General features: G+C 39.8%; 1 protein-coding gene and 1 long non-coding RNA gene across 6 annotated transcripts in view; one reads left to right on the plus strand and one right to left on the minus strand.

The window, feature by feature from the left end:
• The window catches only part of ANK3 (ankyrin 3), a 304,223-nt gene that overhangs the window by 242,377 nt on the left and 42,521 nt on the right, over positions 1–19,325 (minus strand). The gene's annotated exons all lie outside the window — the stretch shown is intronic.
• LOC116667163 lies at positions 6,580–19,266 on the plus strand. The gene is made up of 3 exons (XR_004323945.1): positions 6,580–6,590; positions 16,137–16,143; positions 18,342–19,266. It is a non-coding gene; the product is annotated as an uncharacterized LOC116667163 (long non-coding RNA).

A 19,325-nucleotide genomic window follows, 5' to 3' on the forward strand; every position in this document is an offset into this window, starting at 1 on the left:
ACCTTCTTTAACCACCCACACCCCCAGCATTCCCCATCCTTCTTAGTCTGCTTAATTTTTTCCACACACTATCACCTTCTACTATATCATTTAACTTATTTTTAATATGTCTACTAAAAAAACCATTCATTGAAGAAGTGGAGTTTGACTTAATACAGCATTTCTATAAAGTAGGCAGTATTATCGCTATCTGATAAATGAGTAAACTATGGCGGAAAGGTTGCCTGAAACAACACCATCAGCTACACGATGCGCTGCTGCCATGGCCCCAAAGTCAACTCACAAAAGAATTCTGACACAGTCATAAGGTCATTAAAAACAATACACAAAAGCTTTAAAGAAATATCCTTCACTATGTGAAGTTTATACAAATAATTTACCTTGGATCGTCCGAACCTATTTCATATTTTTAAATCCCAGGATTCAAATGATCTACTAAACATCCAATTTTCTAAATATTTTTCTAAAGTACCTTTCTTTACACTTTACATTGCATTATATCCTTCTAAAAACTTAACAGCTTAAAATGTGAGTTTCTAAGATCAGACTCTCAATGACAATGAATGACAAGAAATAATGGGATGAACTTTGTCTCACAAGCCTGAACCAACACAGCTCTGAATCAATGTACATCCTTTACTATAATATACATATTGGCTCAAAGAGAAACTCTTTGCTAATATACCAGACCAGGGAGTCTTGACCTCATGGGCTTTGGGTCCCTGAACACCAGAAAACAGAATGCAAGTTCTTTTTCCGTTTGTATATATGGGCTTTGGGGAGGGGTCCTTAACTCAAAAATCTAAGAACACCAGTCTAGAATGCCAGGAAGAAGAAAAGGTTGTCCCCCTCCCTGTCCTGCCCCTTTCAAAATACTATCTCTAAATGCTAATAGTGATCTGATACTTAAATGTCTGGTATAGAAACTTACAAAATACCACAATAATTTATGGAAGAAAACTTTCCTCAGCCTAAGAAACCCTGACAATTACCCCATGTGCTGGTGGCATTTAAGATCAGTGTGATCCTAAGTACAGAGCCATTTAGTGGCACCGAGTTCTGAAGAACACTTCACTAATCAGTAACGTGGCCTCACAGAGCCCCGGTACTTGGTAATCAAGGCCCTCACTCTCGCTCACTCAGGGCGGAAGATTAGTGAGCTGGTGTTCTTAATACAAATGATTTACTCATTCCTTCAAAATATCACCTGACTACATGGTAAATTAAATTAAAAACAACACTATAGACTGTCACAATAGTTATGCACTTGCAAAAGGATGTTTACAGTTTCCACGTTTGAGTTACACGTACTATTTCATTTGATAGCCACTAGTATCTGAGATACGAGGTATTCTGTGCACGTTGTAATTCTCCTTTAGTAGACCAGGAAGCCAGTGCTCAGTTAAGAAAACTTTCCCCAGGTCAGGAGACTGGACTAGACCTGGGTGAACCCGAACATGGACTAGAACTAAGCCTTTTAATTTCTAACATCGCATATTAACACAGCCTCTCGTCATTGCCACGGGAAGAAAACAACAGAAAAAATGCCAGATTGGGGAAGAACAACTGGATAGCATTGTAGAATCGGTTATTACAAAGTATGTCTTCTGTTCTGTACACTAATACATATTTTGCATAAGCCCCCAGCTTGCTCTAAAGCACATTCATTTGATTCATCTAGTACGTGATGATCACTGACCAGGCATCAGGCACCGTGCTCAGTGCTGGGCTAGACAGTGAATGAAGTCTTGCTTCAGAGCAGCCTACATCCTTGGGGGATATATGGATTCCACTCAGTGGGCAAGGTCTTTGGAGGTATAGCTATGCTATGAAGGAATCTTTCCCCACGTGGCTACAAAAAGCCATTACCACCAGATTTAAATATGTTATTACACACACACAGTACAGCGAGTAGCCTGACAGTTGCCTCTATCTTGTCTGTAAACCATGCCTGTTCAATCACCTGACCATGATTCTGCACAATCTAAATACTCTTCTACATTCTCTTCCCCATTCACTCCAATTTCCCCCATAATCCTTCACCAGTTCCTCAAACCGGTGTTCCAGAGGAATTCCTGGAGAAAATGGACAGCATTTTCCCTCGCTGCTTCCTCTTCATATCCACTCCATCCACCTAAGCAAGGCTCACCTTCCTCACATGTCTGAAAGTGAATTCCTCCTGGGTTCCAGCCACTTTCTTTTCTGCCTGCCTTCGTGCCTGTGGCCCTCCTACCATCCAGTGTGCCCTTTGGAGTGGCCTGGAACTGCTGGCATGACTTTATTCTAATTCTGCTCCACATTTTCCCCATTTTGGGTACCTTTAAGCAGAGAAACACAAGGCTGGTTAAAGAGCAGAAGCTCCCACTCCAGCCCGCCCTGGGCTTGTTTTCAAAGCAGCAATGCATCTGAAGGCTGCTGTGTGCACAGCACTGAAGAGCCTCAGTGGTGACAAAGATCTGAAGGGAACAGACAGGGTGTGGCAAAACCTGCAGAGGTGGCATGTGCTGTCTGCACTGGAGGGACAGTGAGAGTTGAGAGAAAAGGTTTGTTGCTGCGCACACCTGTGAAACACACACTGAACAGGAAGTACCTCATCTGTGGGACACAACCCCACACCCCATTGGTAAGAGTGGCTTCGTGTGGCAGGGATTCAGAATCTCCAGAGGCTATGTGCAGAGTGACAAAGTCATCCCAGCTAGCTCCTTTGCAATGTCCCCAGCCTTGATGAAAATACTAGTATAGGGAAACTTTCTTTGACTCCGCAGTAAAATGAAGATAATTATACATACTCTTCTGATTATAGAGGTGTATTTTGAATATGAAATGCGAAAAGCATTGAAGACTGTGGAATGCGTTACACAAACATAATAATGCTATGAGAAAGCACAGCTTATGTCTTGGAACATACAGTGTGGTCTGGGACATATGACAAGTGAATATATAAACCAACTAGAGAAAGATATTTCACACTTACTCAGGGCTCACTCTGCCAGGCACTCTGCTCTGAATACTGCACATATTAGCTCACTTCATCCTCACGATGACCTCAGTAAACAGGCACTGCTATTAGCCCCACTTGGCAAAGTGAAGTTCAGGAAGTCACATAATCACGCAATTATTTGAGCCACAAAGCTCAGACTTACATCAGCAGGCTGACTTCACAGCCCAGGCCCTAACCTCTAGGCATCCTACCTCCTTGGTTGCCTTTTGCTGATCATAAGGATCATGATGACAGTTTATTTACTGACCCTGGGAGTAATTCACTACTCAAAGTGATCCTGGCAATTGCAAATTTGTTCTCAAAAATACCTACATGAATAGGTGTGTTCCTGTAATGTTGAGCATTTAAACTATTGGGGTGGTGGAGGTGAGGGGGCAGAGTTCATTATTAAAAATGGTTCATTAGTCATCTGAACTCACCATCTTCATAACATAGCATCTTACTGCAGTCAGACCCTCTATGGGTATCTCAAATCCCCAGACATTTTTTTCCTAATTGTACAAATATTTCAATAACAATCAGAGAAGTTTCTTTTGGAAAAAAGCTGCATTTAACATCTTTAAACAGTCTAAGTGACAACTTTTTACCCTTTCATCCCCAACGTTTTTTTTCATTACCCAGTTTTTCCAGCCAAGACAGAAGACCAAGGCCAGGTCGTGGGTGAGCAGATGTGGCGATCGGGCCTCCTAAGCTGGGTCATGAACATGGGGCCCGTCAGCCTCTCCGGGGCAGAGCTCTGCTGGAGGTAACCTACCCAGCCCTGTGTTGCCAAGATAGAACGTCCCCTCCCCAGTGATGACGCTGCTCTAATTCTCTCATTCCAGGTCTCTGTTTTGCAAGGACAACTTTACTTTATTGGGCCCTCATGAATTCACGGAACTTCTGAGCAGGAAGGAACCGAAGCAAAGGTTGGTCTCAGTCACCCCCCTCATCATCCATGCCATCCCTCCACAATGTTTGCAATCAATGGCCCGTCTGTGGCAGTTCCAGGAATGAGGAACACAAAGACCCTTAAGCTTTCTAAAACCAGTTTTTTTGGAGAGGTCTCACTTTGGCTGCCTAGACCATATAATCTTTTCCTATTACTGTAATTCCAGAATATTCCTCACATCACCAACCACGATTACCTGACCATTAAAACTGAAAGCTCAGTGAGAAGGAAGTCTGCCCAATGTGCCCCTGCTATATCCGTGGTTCTTAGACAAGCACATAGTCAGTGCTCCACAAATACTCAGTGAATACAGAGCAGGCAAGCCTCCCGGTGCCTCTCAATCAAGGTGGGCATGTCCGCTGTTTAACCAGCGTCTCACTTTCATAGCCTGGGCTGCTGTACCTTGACTCCCTTTGAATTTAACCTTGGCCCATTGTCACTGCCCATAATGTGCCTGGCTACCCAGGTAAGATGGGAAGCACTAGAACCCAGTTAAGCCAACCAGACATTTCTTCCCTGAATGTGAATCTCACAGGCAGTGACAGAGTCTCGAGTGCTATTTGGTCTCATCCATCTCAACGGAAGCACCCAGACAAGACCATCCAGGACAAGGTTCCTGTCCTTCCTGCTTCTTGGGCCCTGCATTCTGCCCATCCCAGAGGCACCAGGATGCTCACCTGTGTCTGGCTTTCCTCTCTCTGTTCTTGTGGGAGGATATCATCTCTCTGCAGTCGGGAGGAGACAAATGACTAATCTGGGCCAGTGAATAGTGGGTGGAAATTACATGTCATTTTCTGGATGAAGCACTTAATTGCCAGTATTAGACCCTCCAGGGCTTTCTTTCCCTGCTGCAATGAACCAGAAACATTGGTAAGATGGTTTTCAACAACTCTGAGGAATGGAGTTTCACTTTCCCCACCCCTGACACGTAGCGTGCACAATCAACTAGCATTGATTCTCTGCTGTTTTCCAAGCCGGGTTCTCAGTCCTCTCCCAGAAGAGAGCTCCAAGAGCTTTCAGGAAAGCACCTTTTGCTGAGGAAAGCCACCGTTGGTGTCAGTGTGTAGCACTGCAAGGCTTCCATATTGCCATTTCACTCAAGTTCAAGGGTAAAGTTCTGATGATTGCCCCAAAAAGTTTCCACCAGGAGCCTGTACTTTACCTACCTACTTTTGTTTCCAGATCCTTTTCAACCCTGATGTGGGTATCCATCCTTGCTTGCTTCCCCCCTAAAAGTATTTGGACCTGAGAAAGCATTTTCCCTCTGTGGTTTCTAATATTACACCCCTCCTCTCCTTTCAGCCACAGACAGGGCTCCCCAGGAACAGCCTTCTACCATCACCACTGTCCTCCGAGGGGCACAGAACTGCCTCCCCTCCCCCTGACGCTTCTGCTGGTGCTGTTTATATGAACAGGTAGACGTGGACGGCTTGCTTATTTTCTCTCCCTTATTAAAAAGTAAGCTTCATCATGACAGGGACTGAAGACATTTATTTTCATCCGAGCGAGGAGCCAGATCAATGGACATAATTGTGGGATTAATGGAGTGTGAGATGTCAAGTCATGATCACTCTCACTTCTAGGCTTACTTTTTAATATGTGCCCAGGGCTGCCTATGGTCAGTACATCCAACGGGTTTAGTAAATACAGATTTAGAGAGACTGTCCTCTCTCTTTTGAGATAGGGAAGGGGCAAATGATCTTCTCTTAGGTATGATAGCAAGTTCTGTTTCTTCTTTGTAAGTGGATAGATACAATACATATTAATGTGTAAATTTAGAACAGTGGGATGGTTGGTAAATGCTGCCTTATACAAAAACTTTTTTGGGGTACTGACTCCCACATTTTACGAATCTTTTTTTCTCCTTATAATAAAGCAAAACAATCTATAAAAGTTACACAGTTTTCTAGATCCAGAGTCCCCATTGCCCCCTTTAATGGTCCAGAAAGGAAGAAGGGTGAGGGGATGGGAGAGTGCGTTGGGATTTCTCAGAAGTAAATGAGAGGCGCCAGGGCTGTGGGGGCTTAACTCAGAGTCCCCTGGCTCTTCCTCGCTCCTCTCCTTTTGAATGACGTCTTTCTAACTCTAAAAAGCATCACAGGGTAAAGGCTGCAGGATGCCCTTGGTTCTACAGCTCTCCTACCCGGCTGATGGCCAGAATCAACTGACCAAATTTTAAAGGTATCAATTCTCCATGACCACCCCTTGAGTATTTTGAATTACTGGTCCTAGTAAATTGTATTGTTAAAACGTTCTTCAGGTAACCTGGATCTGCTGCCAGGTTTGCAAACAACTACTTTAGAGTCCAAATGATTTATTTTCACAAAAGTGTGCGTGCACTAAAGTTTTTGGTTACATTTTAAAAACACTTGGGTTGCTACCGATTAAATGAACTCTTTGGTGAACTTTTTCTTTGAAAAGAATACTTTCTAAAAGGTTTGCAATCATTTTCAAAATTTTTTGTCTATTCAAATTTAGGCTTGATTCATTTACAGTAGATATTTCCAAGGTAAGAAATTGAAATCTACGCAGCTGGTGATATTTCTGAGACAAGTTGACGAGACAATGTAAGTGAATACAAGAAGCCTCAATGACATTTTTAACATCATACATCTATAGAGACTTACGTAGGCTTGAAATTATAAAGTGGTGTCTATAGTTTTACATCTTCGGACAAAGATGGAGTTAAAGTGTTACTGTTAAAGAAATAATATTATATGTGGATGAAGATTTACCAGAAAATAATGCAGCATTACTTATAATAAGGAATAATTAGAAGCAATGTCTAATAACAGAGTAGTGGTTAAATAAAAGGATTATATTCCTGTGGTGGAATACGTTGCAGGCATTAAGTCAATATTTACAAAAATGAGAATGATTACTTCTATACATTTTGTAAAAGTTGAGATGTCAATAAAGTAGAGGAAAACCTTGAAACTACCACGAAGTTAAACCAGCCTCCTAAGAAAAAGGTCTTGGTGGCTACCATCCAGGTCATTCATCAATCCTGCTTGTGATTCAGATCTGTTTTCTGCTCATCTCTCTTCCACCGTGGACCCACACAGGTCATTCTTTTTGCTAAACACATTAGCCTCTCCTTGACTTCCCATAGGCTAATAAATATGCCAAATTAATTTTTCCAGGAGATTAAAAAAATAAGTTTATATTCCAAGTTCAAATATACTATTGTATCCCAAGTAGCAATCAATTCAAACCAAGGAGTGACCTCTGCCTTCAAGTATGAATATTAAATGCAGCTCCTTTCTGCAGGGAAACCATTTTAAAGACAGTAAATCAAAAAAAGAAGAAATTGGCTTGCTCCTCCCTTCATCTCAGATAGGGTCACTACCTTCTTTTTAACATAAACTACAGATATAGTCTCTTTAATAACTCACTGGAACAACTCACAGCATCAGGAAATTTATCCATGTAGGTAATGCAATTTTTTGTGTTGTTGCCGTCTAAGCGCATTTTCTATTGTGCTAAGTTCAGCAGAAATGCACATCATCTAGTTCCCATTCTCCTCACGATTAAAACTAATTAAGACACTCCTCAGTCTCTGCTATTATAAGTGCACGCGAATGGGCATACTTCCTTATGTTCTGCTCTTAAATTGAGAACAGTATAAAAGCAGCAACTCAGGGCTTTATTCCTAGAGATTTCCTGCCGCAGGAGACATATGCAGCTTAATTATATGCAAAGTAGTCCAATACAATGTGGAGAGAAAATGATACCCAGGGCTTTTCCTTTAAAAGCTAATCTTAAATCAAGGATGAATGCACTTAATGCAAGTATGAATTTTGCAAGGCTGTGTCTGCAGCTGTTGGCTCCACGGCTCTGATGTAAACATCTACCTAGTACGTGCAGTGTGTATTGTTTTCTGAGTTTTAAAATATTTACTAATTTCTGCCAGTTGTACCTCTTTGTAGTCACCTCACTGTTGGCCCAGCTAGAGGGACACATGGAGGGGGAACAGAAGGGAATGGCAGGGCTGCTTAAAGTGGCAACTGTCAGTACTGCCACATTTGCTTGGCAGGAGCTTCAGAGGGGGAAAAAAAAGGAACACAGCAGACACTCAAAAAGGCAAAAACTGAATATATAAATAAAACACTCTCTTCTCAATTCTAAACCATATTAAATGAAGGCATCGTTCTATTTTGATAATTGCCTTCTGCAATAATGAGTCTGAGGCTCTTGGCTGTGTGCTGCCCCTAGGGTTTCTGGGATGCTGTTTAATTCCGACCGTTTCGAGAAACCATGCTTTAAGATAATATCAGAGAAATCACTGAACTGTGAAAAGTGATTACAACACAAAGAGGATGGATCTGTTGAAAGGACAAATGGAAATAAGAATAAATCGTCCCATTCCAGTGTTGTCACTTTGAGCAAATTTTAGACTTTTTGGCAGGGTGTATATACAACTATAGATTTTATAAATGCCCTTTAATCTTTTAATTCTGATCAAGAAGTCTAAAATGGGTCTCATGGATATACACCTACAGTCCCCAAATTTCCAATGTATATTTAAAGTAATTTGAACTTTCTTTTCTACATAAAAGACAAAACAAGACACATATATTCTGCTATTCTGAATCCTGGATACTATTTAATTTCTAATTATATTATTCTTTATTTTCATCAATCATCCACTAATGATATATAATACAATATAGCTGTGTTTTGTTTCATTTCCTAGCTAAGTGTTCACTAGATTTTCAAAAGAGTGGAAATGAACACTAACCTGTAAAAGGTTTAAAAAAGCAGGTGACAAAAGTTAGGTAAATTGGTATTAGTATTAATTTCTCTTACACAATGTTTTTGCAGTCTTGGGTATGTCAGGTACCAACTATCTTGTACTTTGTTATCTAATAAAGACTTTTTTTACCTACACTTAACGCAATGAAAGGGCTTCATGTATTTACAGCTGGTTTGACCACATTAACTAATCTTTTTGACAGGTTAAATTTCAAGGTGTACTTAAGTGAAAAATATTTCCTTGTTAGCATTTTATGGATATAGAAATAATCATTAAAACTCCAGGTTTCTATTGATTAACTTGGATTCCATGGACCAGTATCAGGAAATTCACAACCCCCCCAAAATTATGGGCCTATTAGGAGTTAATGTATAGCCAGGGGTGGAAAGTGGAGTCTTTTGTTCTCATTAGATTCTCAGAGGTTAAATTCCCACTACTACTGTCACTTTCCTGGAGGCACTTGGATTTTCACTGAAGACAAGGTCCTAGGGAATTGGTTATTTATGAACATTTATGCCACTTTACGAAAATGGGACTTTAAGAAAGGATTCCATGTTGTGTGTATGCACGTTTCCTCTGTGTGTGTGTGTGTGTGTGTGTGTGTGTGTGTCTGTCTGTCTGTCTGTCTGTCTGATGGTTCTTAAGGAAAAAAAGTGCATTCCAGGGTATAGGTGTTTCCAAAGTTGGCAACAGGGGCCCTTGGGAAGCCAGGAGCAAGCATGAAGTTGTGCGTATTGGGGGAAGTGAAGACTGCTAATAAGAGTCTTAAGGACAAACTTGTCTACTTGACATCCAACCTCTAGGCAGCTAAAAAAGTCTTTGTTTTCTCAAAGGAATATATATATACATACATATACATATACATGCATACATATATATATACACACACACACATACATACACACACATCCAAAACATACATACACATACATATATCTGTATCACATGTATATCTTAGAACAAACGATTTCTGCAAAGAGGAGGAAATATTTTTTGGTAGCACTTAACCTGAAAGTTGTTTTCTTCCAGGCAATTAATACAAAATTGTGTCCCCTGCAAATCAGAGAAGTCACACCTGATCCATTCCTACTGTAAGCAAGAGAATGAAGAAAGTTGGTGCACCCGAATTCCAGTGTTTACAAACAGCTGTAGAATAGAAAATATGGGCAAAGAGACAGGCTATATAAAAGCAGGCAATGAAGACAGTACTTGGAACTTAAGAGTTTTGAGCAATTATGAATGGAGTGATCAGAATTTTAAGAAATCCATCAGTCTTGATTCAAAAACTAACCTGCATGAAATGATCAGGTTTGGGAGAACATCAATCACCTGATCATGATAATTTCTTCAGTAATATTCTAAGTAACTTGTAACTTTTACTTCATTTAATACTTATTAAAAAAAAAAAAAAAAACCTATGCAGTAGGTCCTACTATTATCCCTAATTTACAAATGAGGCAAACAAAGCACAGAGAGGTTGAGACACTTGCCCAAAGTTGCATAGCTACCTCTAGGTGGCAGAGATGGGAAATAAACTCAGGCTCAGTCACAGAAGATAAGAGCCTAGAATTTTAAGAAGCAATAACCCTAAGTGCCAACTGCAGCAGAAAAGCCCAGTCCAAAAAGGACCAAAACAGATTCTTTGGATTTTGAAGTTTGATGATCACTGGTGCATGACTGAGAATATTTTGAACACAGATTGAAGGACAGGGAAACCTAGGGGTAAGGACCAGGCAAAAGCCCTATTGGGCAGGTTGGGAAGGTAAAGGGTTTCTAGAGAACTGTTGAAAAAAATGAAGTTAAAGGGGAGAGGGAAGCATTGGGCTGGGGTCCTGGGGCAACCCAGGCTTAATTTAGATTGGAAGTGAGGGATGTAAAAGAACCTGAGAAGGAGAAAAGCTTAAAATGCAAGATGGAGAGGGAACTCACAGAAACCTGGGGTTTCCCTTTCTCATCACGGATGCTTCAATTCAGTAAACTACAGGAGTGGAGAGCATGATGGAGCACGTAAACTATGGGATCAATGTACTTTCCCACCAATGCATTTTCCTGAAGGAACCTGTTTACTTTTGTAGGACGCAAACACACCTATATGTACGAGAAAACACAATCCCAAGATGATGACAGGTATTTCTGGCTTGGTAGAATTTGGAGAAATCGTTATGTTCCTTTTGCTTACTTACATTTCCTAAAATTAACATGCATTTTAAGGGGAAAAAAGTAACAGCAAATTCCTAAAAACAAAACAAGCATTGTGCGCCAACTGTAAATGAGTAGCTTACATATCTATTGACACCAGCCGATGCTTTTGACCCCATAGCTGAGGACCTACTGCAGCCCTGGGGATTTGCTGAGAGCACCCCCAAAGCACGAAACATGTACTCAGTGAGAAAAGTACCCAGTGTTGAAACAAAGAGCACTCCTTCCTTGGACCACTCTGCTGTGCATCTCCAGCCTCGTTAAGAGGCAGTCAGATAGAAGGGAGATGGCTCCTAGGGAAGCCCTGACCCTGGAGCCCACTGGCCCTTCCCTCTTGGTATTCAGGGATGGATGCTGGCTCAGTGGCTTGTTATCAAGAGAAAGCCTCTAAAATCAGTTGAAGAGAAACAATTTGCGTTGCCAAGGACCAAAATATGCAGTGGGGGCTCTCAGGGAAGACGGCTGGGCAGCTGTGGGGGCACTGACAGATAGCTTCATCGTGTGAGTTGGACTCTGCTTGGATGATGAAACAGTAAGACAACAATGAACTTAAGAGTCCTTCCATCTAGCTGATCAAGTAAAACACAAAATTCTCATTCCCACTCCCTCCCCGCTGCATTTTATATTCTCTCTTTCTGCTCATGGTATTTCTTAACTTCCATCCCGACTTTTCTCTGCTGCCCCCAACTCGCTCCATTCTGTTTTCTCAATGCTCTATTCTTGTCAAACGTTACAATCCAAGTTGCCCTCTTCATGTGCAACCCTGTCTGTTTTCCTCCAAACATCCCATTTTCTCACCATCTCCTTTCCTTTTTCAGTCCTCAGGAAGCAGAGTCATACTTCCAATCACAGCATTTTCTCTTATCAGGCTCCCACTGAATATGGTCCCTATTAAGCTCCATGCTTCCCTTCTGATCAGTCTCTTAAGCTTTTCCTGAGTTTGTTCTTTGTGTGCTTCCCTTTCACTCTCAGTGACATCCTACTTGGCGAACAAGCAGCTCCCCCCAGACCAGAAGTGTCTGCTTCAGTTTAACAGATATCCACTGAGCACACACAATGTATTAGGCGCGTACTAAAGGATACCAAAAATCTATAAAAGCATGGTGTTCACTGCCTTCCCAGAGTCAAGGACACAGGTTAACCAGTAATTTCCATGCATCATGGTAAGGGCTACAGCAGAAACATGTATTCCTGGAGGGCTGCAGTAGCTAAAAGCAGATTGCACACAACTGTCAATGAAGCAGCACTGAATGTAGCTTATCACTCACTTTTCTGTTTGACTTCCCAAACGATGTTTTGTCTCGCTCCATTTTGTAACCGCAGGCCCATAGTTCAAAAATACCGCAACTGCTGCTGCGACCTTTTAGGAAGAAGGCTGGTGTCCTGACCTCCTTTACCTGTGCACTAGAATCCATGTACCTGGGCCCTTGTTTCTCTCTCCGTTTCTGATCTCTTCCCGAGTCTCGGGTTCCACCTCTCTGTACCCTGAGGTTCAATACATGGTGAAACAGAGCACTGAGCGACAAAGCACAGTCAAGCACGGTTAACCGTTGCGAAGAGCACACACTTGGCTGCAGCAAACCTCCCCCCCACCAGGGGGCACCAACAGTGCTCGGGTAAATTCGACACTTCAGCCAGCACCTAGACCGTTGGTTCTCAAGTGTCCACGTGCACCGGCATAGCCGGAAGGGCTTGTTTAAAGCCAGATTCCTGGGCCCCTGTCTCAGAGGTTCTGGATTCAGTACATTTGGTTGAAGGCTTAAGAATGTGCATTTCTAACAAGTTCCCAGATGAGGCTGATGCTGTCAGTCCAGGGACCACACCTGGAGAACTGGTATCGAAAGAAAAACAGGCAACAAACTCATCTCTCAAGCTGAAGACAGAGAATCTTTTCATTAATGTTGTTCTGTAATGGTAACGGCATCAGGGCACATCCATCATAAGTCGCCACGTGCTAAGCAATGAAAACACAATGGTTTATTCCCAGCCCTTGTGGGGTCTGCTGCCACTCCAGTTCTCATTGTCTGCTGTGCTGAGTTTACCAGGTAGAGGAGACCGGGCTAAATAGTCCCACTCCTTTGGTTAAACTCTTTATGTTGCTTTTCTAAGTAAATCCATGATACAGGCTGGCTCTCTGACCCTTCCTAGAAAAAATTTGCCCATAGAAGTTTAACGTAAAAAAATTTAAAGATATTGTTTGTCTCGAAATAAATGGGAGTCATATTTAAGTCTGGAAGCCATCAAGTCTGGAGGAAAGCTTCACAGATGTTTGGTGAATTTCCAAAGAGAGAATCAGTATACACTCCAAGAGCAGAGTGCAACAGAATGAGAGCTTGCTTCTTTTCTTTGTTAGTACAAAAATAGATTCGTGTTTATTTGCTAGAAAAACAAATTTCTAGCATGATTAAAAGGTTCAGACATTAAGTGGTACATTTTGAAAGTGCTGCATAGCTATATGGCTTCCATTAACATCCGTGGGAGTTAAGTCCTCCGCATAGCTATGAAAATGTAATCTGCTCAGAGACCAAGAACATTTCTGGGCTGTGGAATAAAACGAAAACATTAGCAAAGAGATAAAACATCAGCGAGTCTTCTTCAAATCCCATGACTTCTCTCTTAGGAAAAGGAAGACTCTACCTTATGACCTCTACCTGCACATGTCGAAGGGAATTCCTGGGCATCCATAATCAGATAGTAAACATGTCAGCATTTCACATTCACACAGCTTTCTGACCACAAACCTCTCACATGGTCTTTGAGTCAGTTCTCCCTGTCGCTGAAAGCAGGGACAGACATTTCATCTGCGTATTAACAGTATGTTTTAATGGGGAAAAAAAATCAGACAGACCTGGGTTTATATTCCTGCTTTATCAGTCTATGACTTAGGGACCATAGGCTTTCAGAAAAAGCAGAACATTCTCTTCTTTTATAAAATGCTAAACACAACAGTTATCCTCTACTAGTTTTAAAAATATTAAACAAAATAATAAAACCAGAGTAGCTCCTCTGACTCATCCAACTTTCTCCCTCCAGGGCTAGGCTGAGGCTTCTGGAAGCAAGGAAGACGGGCAGTGGCAGAGGGAAGAACACTGGGGGTTCCAGAAGTGACAAGAGCAGTAGCAGCAGCAGTACCAGCGAGGGCTGAACACGCACCCGCTCCTACCAAATGTGACGACTTTGTGCAGGTATTGGAAAGATCTGCTCCTTCCTCAAGAAACTGTACGAATCACTACGCATATCCATGATGACGATGAGAGGGTTGATTCCCTCTGCAGCTGTGCAATGCATAAATCCTACGATAGTAAGCTCTAGCCCTGGCAAAGCAACTTACAAGCTTATCTCCTTTAATCCTCACCAAAAAAGTCTATGTGAACCTACCCTCATTATTCTTCCCACAGATCAGGGAGGAGACTGTAATAGTAAAAAAGAAAAAAAAAAAAAAAAAGGAAGCAGTATTGAGCAGCCAGCAGCAACTAACCACTTAGTCTGTGCAAGCCCTGTTGTTCTACGAACCTCCTGTGCAGTATTTCACTTTCTCCTTGCGACGACCCTATACATTCAGTAGTTATTCCCATTTTACTGATACAAAAACTGAGGCACAGGAGGTTAAGAAACTTGCCCAGCGCTTCAAAATGAGCAAAATAGTAGACCTGGGACTCAAACCCAGCATTATCTAGAACAGAAGCTCTACATCATTAGTCTATTTTGTCTGCTTCGAATCCTTTCTTCTATTTGCTCAAAACCCCTCAAAGCCTAACCACTTCCTTAGTCAGTAACTCCGCTCATGAGAATTCTGACCTGTCTTTTCTCTCCCACCTTGACATGGGCTGCTCAGCTCTAGACATTTATCAGTTTTATTATTAAGCATCTGGCATATTCTGATTTCTTGAGAAAGTGTAAAAGACCAATGGAATCCAGTCGTGAGGGCATTTGAAATGCAAATCTATCTGTAATTAATCATGTTCTGCTTTATGACAGCTCATATATCTCTTTGCTTACACTGGTTACCTCTTCCCTCATTGCCTCTATTTTTGCATTCATGGCTTGTCTCCTGATTAAGTGTTTCAAGGGCACAAACCAAGTCTTCTGTTTCTTTATATTACTCCCAGCATTAACTAGTTAGGATGCATCATTAGTTAATATGATTGGATAGTATCAGAGGTTCCATGAAAATAAACTATATACAATTATTATTTGTATTCAGAGAATGTCCCACCTCCAAAAAAGCTGTATTTGTGGTCCTGTTACTTGCACGCCTCTGCTTTGCATTTTATCTGTCTGTGCACATGTCCAATATTCCCAGCTAAAGAGTCAGAATTTAAGGGTTAGCATGATGCCATGTCCATCATTGTGTTCTGCTCTATGCTTGGTCTATAAGGGCTTTCAACAGAGTAGGCACTGAGTGGTTGGTTTTTGAACGAATTGTTATGCAAAGTATTCAATTTAATCAAGGGAAACAGAAAACATTAATTTTATGGGGAAAATATCTAGGTTGGTTTTTAAGTATCCTAAGACTGGGTTAATCCACACGAGGCATGGGTTTCGTATGAAAATCTCAAATTCTAGGTATGATGGTAAAAATGATAGCGCCTCAAAGGTGAATCAACTGGGGATACTTCCTAGAAAGGTAAATATAAACGTGCCTCCTGCTGAATGACAAATTACACATTTATGAGAAAGGGGAAAAAACACGCAAACCCTGAATTTGTAGGAACAAAGGAAAACAAAGTTTTCATTCAGTCAAAATTGATCAATAAATATTAAACATCTACTCTGTGTCCGTGTACCATGCTCACCTAGATTCTGCAATATGTTGCAATATGACAAGGTCTTTGTCCTCAAGAATAGTCCAATTTACTTTTTTTCAGGTTTTAGTTTTATATTTGATTTTTCTACTTAATATTTAAAAATTTTTAAAGGATAGTTGATTTACAGTGTTACATTGGTTTCAGGTGTACAGCAAAGTGATTCAGTGGTAAGAATCTGGAAAACAGTATATGTATGTATGTATGTATATATATTCATACATACATATATTCTTTTCTAGACTTTTCTCCATTACAGGTTATTACAGGATATTGAATATAGTTCCCTGTGCCATAAAGTAGGTCCATGTTGTTTATCTATTTTATATATAGTAGTGTGTATCTGTTAATCTCAAACTCCTAATTTATCCCTCCCCCTTCCTTTTCCCTTTGATAACCATAGTTTGTTTTCTATGTCTGTTGAGTCTCTGCTTCATAAATAAGTTCATTTGTATTATTTTTTAAAGAATCCACATATAAGTGATATTATACAATATCTATCTTTCTATGTCTGATTTACTTCACTTAATACGATGATCTCTAGGTCCATGCACGTTGCTTCAAAGGGCGTTATTTCATTTTTTTTTTATAGCTGAGTATTACTCATTGTATATATACCACAACTACTTTATCCAGTCATCTGTTGATGGGCATTTAGGTTGCTTCCATGTCTTGGCTATTGTAAATAGTGCTATGAACATTGGGGTATGTGTATCTTTTTGAAATAGAGTTTTCTCTGAATATGTGCCCAGGAGTGGGATTGCTGGATCATATGGTAACTCTACTTTTAGTTTTTTAAGGAACCTCCATACTGTTCTCCATAGTGGCTGCACCAATTTACATTCCCACCAACAGTGTAGGAGGGTTCTCTCTTCTCCACACCTTCTCCAGCATTTATTATTTGTAGACTTTTTAATGATGGCCATTCTGACTGGCATGAGGTGATAACTCACTGTAGTTTTGATTTGCATTTCTCTAACAATTAGTGATGTTGAACATCTTTTCATGTACGTATTGGCCATATGTATGTCTTCTTTGGAGAAATATCCTTTTAGGTCTTCTGCTCAATTTCTGATTGGGTTGTTTGGTTTTTTTTATATTAAGCTATATGAGCTGTTTGTATATTTTGGAAAGTAATCCATTGTCGGTTGTATCATTTGCAAATATTTTCTCCCATTCCATTTTCACTTTGTATAATGTAACAGATTTCTGTATATTAATTTTGTATCTTGCAACTTTACTGGATTCACTGATGAACTCTTAATAGTTTTCTGGTAGCCTCTTTAGAATTTTCTATGTATTTGCAAACAGTGAACATTTTACTTCTTTTCCAATTTGGATTCCTTTTATTTCATTTCCTTCTGATTGCTGTGGCTAGGACTTCCAAAACTATGTTTAAAAAAAAAAAGAGTGGCAAGAGTGGGCATCCATGTCTTGTTCCTGATCTTAGAGAAAATGCTTTCAGCTTTTCACCAAGGAGTATGATGTTAGCTGTGGGGCTGTAATATATGACCTTCATTATGTTGAAGTACAATTTCCTCTATGCCCACTTTCTGGAGAGTTTTTATCATAAGTGGATGTTGATTTTTATCAAAAGCGTTTACTGAATCTATTGAGGTGATCATATGGTTTTTATCCCTCAATTTGTTAACCTGATGTATCACATTGATTGATTTCCAGATATCAACAAATCCTTGCATCCCTGGGGTAAATCTCACTTGATCGTGGTGTGTGATCATTTTAATACACTGCTGGAGTTGGTTTGATAGCATATTGTTGAGAGTTTTTACATTAATTTTTGTGATATTTTTATCTGGTTTTGGTATCGGGGTGAAGGTGGCTTCATAGAATGAATTTGGAAGTGTTTCCTTCTCTGCAGTTTTTAAGAATAGTTTCAGAAGGCTAGGTGTTAACTCTTCTCTAAATGTTTTGTAGAATTCACCCATAAAGCTGTCTGATCCTGGAGTTTTGTTTTTATGGGAGTTTTAAAAACTGCTGATTCAATTTCATTACTGGTAATTGGTCTGTTCATATTTTCTATGTCTTTCTGGTTCAGTCTTGGGAGATTGTAACTTTCTAAGAATCTGTCCATTTCTTCTAGATTGTCCACTTTATTGGCATATAGTGGCTCATAAAAGTCTCTTATGGTCCTTTGTATTTCTATGGTGTCAGTTGTAACTTCTTTTTTGTTTCTGACTTTACTGATTTGGGCCCTCTCCATTTTTTTCTTACTGAGTCTGGCTAAAGGTTTACCAATTTTATCTATATTTTCAAAGAACCAGCTTTTAGCTTCATTGATTTTTTTCCTATTGTTTTTTATTCTCTATTTCATTTATTTCTCCTCTAAATTTTATGATTTCTTTCCTTCTAAAAACTTTGGGTTTTATTTGTTATTCTTTTTCTGGTTTCTTTAGGTATAAGGTTAGGTTGTTTATTTGATATTTTTCTTGTTTCCTGAGGTAAGCTTGTGTCGGTATAACCTTCCCTCTTAGAACTGCTTTTGCTGCAGTCCATATGATTAGATCATCATGTTTTCATTTTGATTTGTCTCTGGGTACTTTCTGATTTCTTCTCTGATTTCTTCAGTGATCCATTGATTATTTAGTAGTATATTGTTTAGCCTCCACATGTTTTTTTTGGGGGGGGCAGCTTTTTTCTTGTAGTTAATTTCTAATCTCATAGTTTTGTGGTTGGAAAAGATGCTTGATATGATTTCAGTTTTCTTAAACTTACTGAGGCTTGTTTTTTGGCCTGGTATGTGATCTATCCTGGATAATGTTCCACATGCACTTGAAAAGAATGTTTATTCTGCTGCTTTCAAATGGAATGCGCTCTAAATACCAATTAAGTCCATCTGGTCTAATGTGTCACTTAAGGCCTGTGTTTCCTTATTGATTTTCTGTCTGAATGATTTGACAATGGATGTAAGAGGGGTGTTATAGTCACCCACTATTATTATATTACTGTGAATTTGTCCCTTCATGTCTGTTAACATTTGCCTTATATATTGAGGTGCTCCTATGTTGGGTACATATGTATTTACAATTGTTATATCTTCTTGGATTGATCCTTTGATCACTATGTTGTAGCCTGCTTTGTCTCTTGTAAGTCTTTATTTTAAAGTCCATTTTGTCTGGTGTAAGTTATTGCTATTCCAGTTTTCTTTTGATTTCCATTTGCATAGAATAACTTTTTCCATTCCTTCACTTTCAGTCTTTATGTGTCTCTAGATCTGAAGTGAGTTTCTTGTAGGTAGCAAATATATGGGTCTTGTTTTTGTATCTATTCAAGTCAGCCTCTGTCTTTTGGTTGAAGCATTTAATCCATTTACATTTAAGATAATTATCAATGTCTATGTTCTTATTGCCATTTTGTTAACTGCTTTGGATTTGTTTTTGTAAGTCTTTTTTTCTCCCTTTTCTTTTGTTCTCTTTCCTTGTGATTTGGTGACTTTAGTGTTCTGTTTACATTCCTTTGTCTTTTTGTGTGTGTACATCTAGTATAGATCTTTGGTTTGCAGTTACCATGAAGTTTTGGTATAGCAGTCTATATATATATATATAGATAGATATATTATTATTGTTATTGTTATTATTATTATATAGCAGTCTATAGATATATAAATATATATAT

The sequence above is a fragment of the Camelus ferus genome, chromosome 11, assembly GCF_009834535.1.
Source record: "Camelus ferus isolate YT-003-E chromosome 11, BCGSAC_Cfer_1.0, whole genome shotgun sequence".
Lineage (NCBI taxonomy): Eukaryota > Metazoa > Chordata > Mammalia > Artiodactyla > Camelidae > Camelus > Camelus ferus.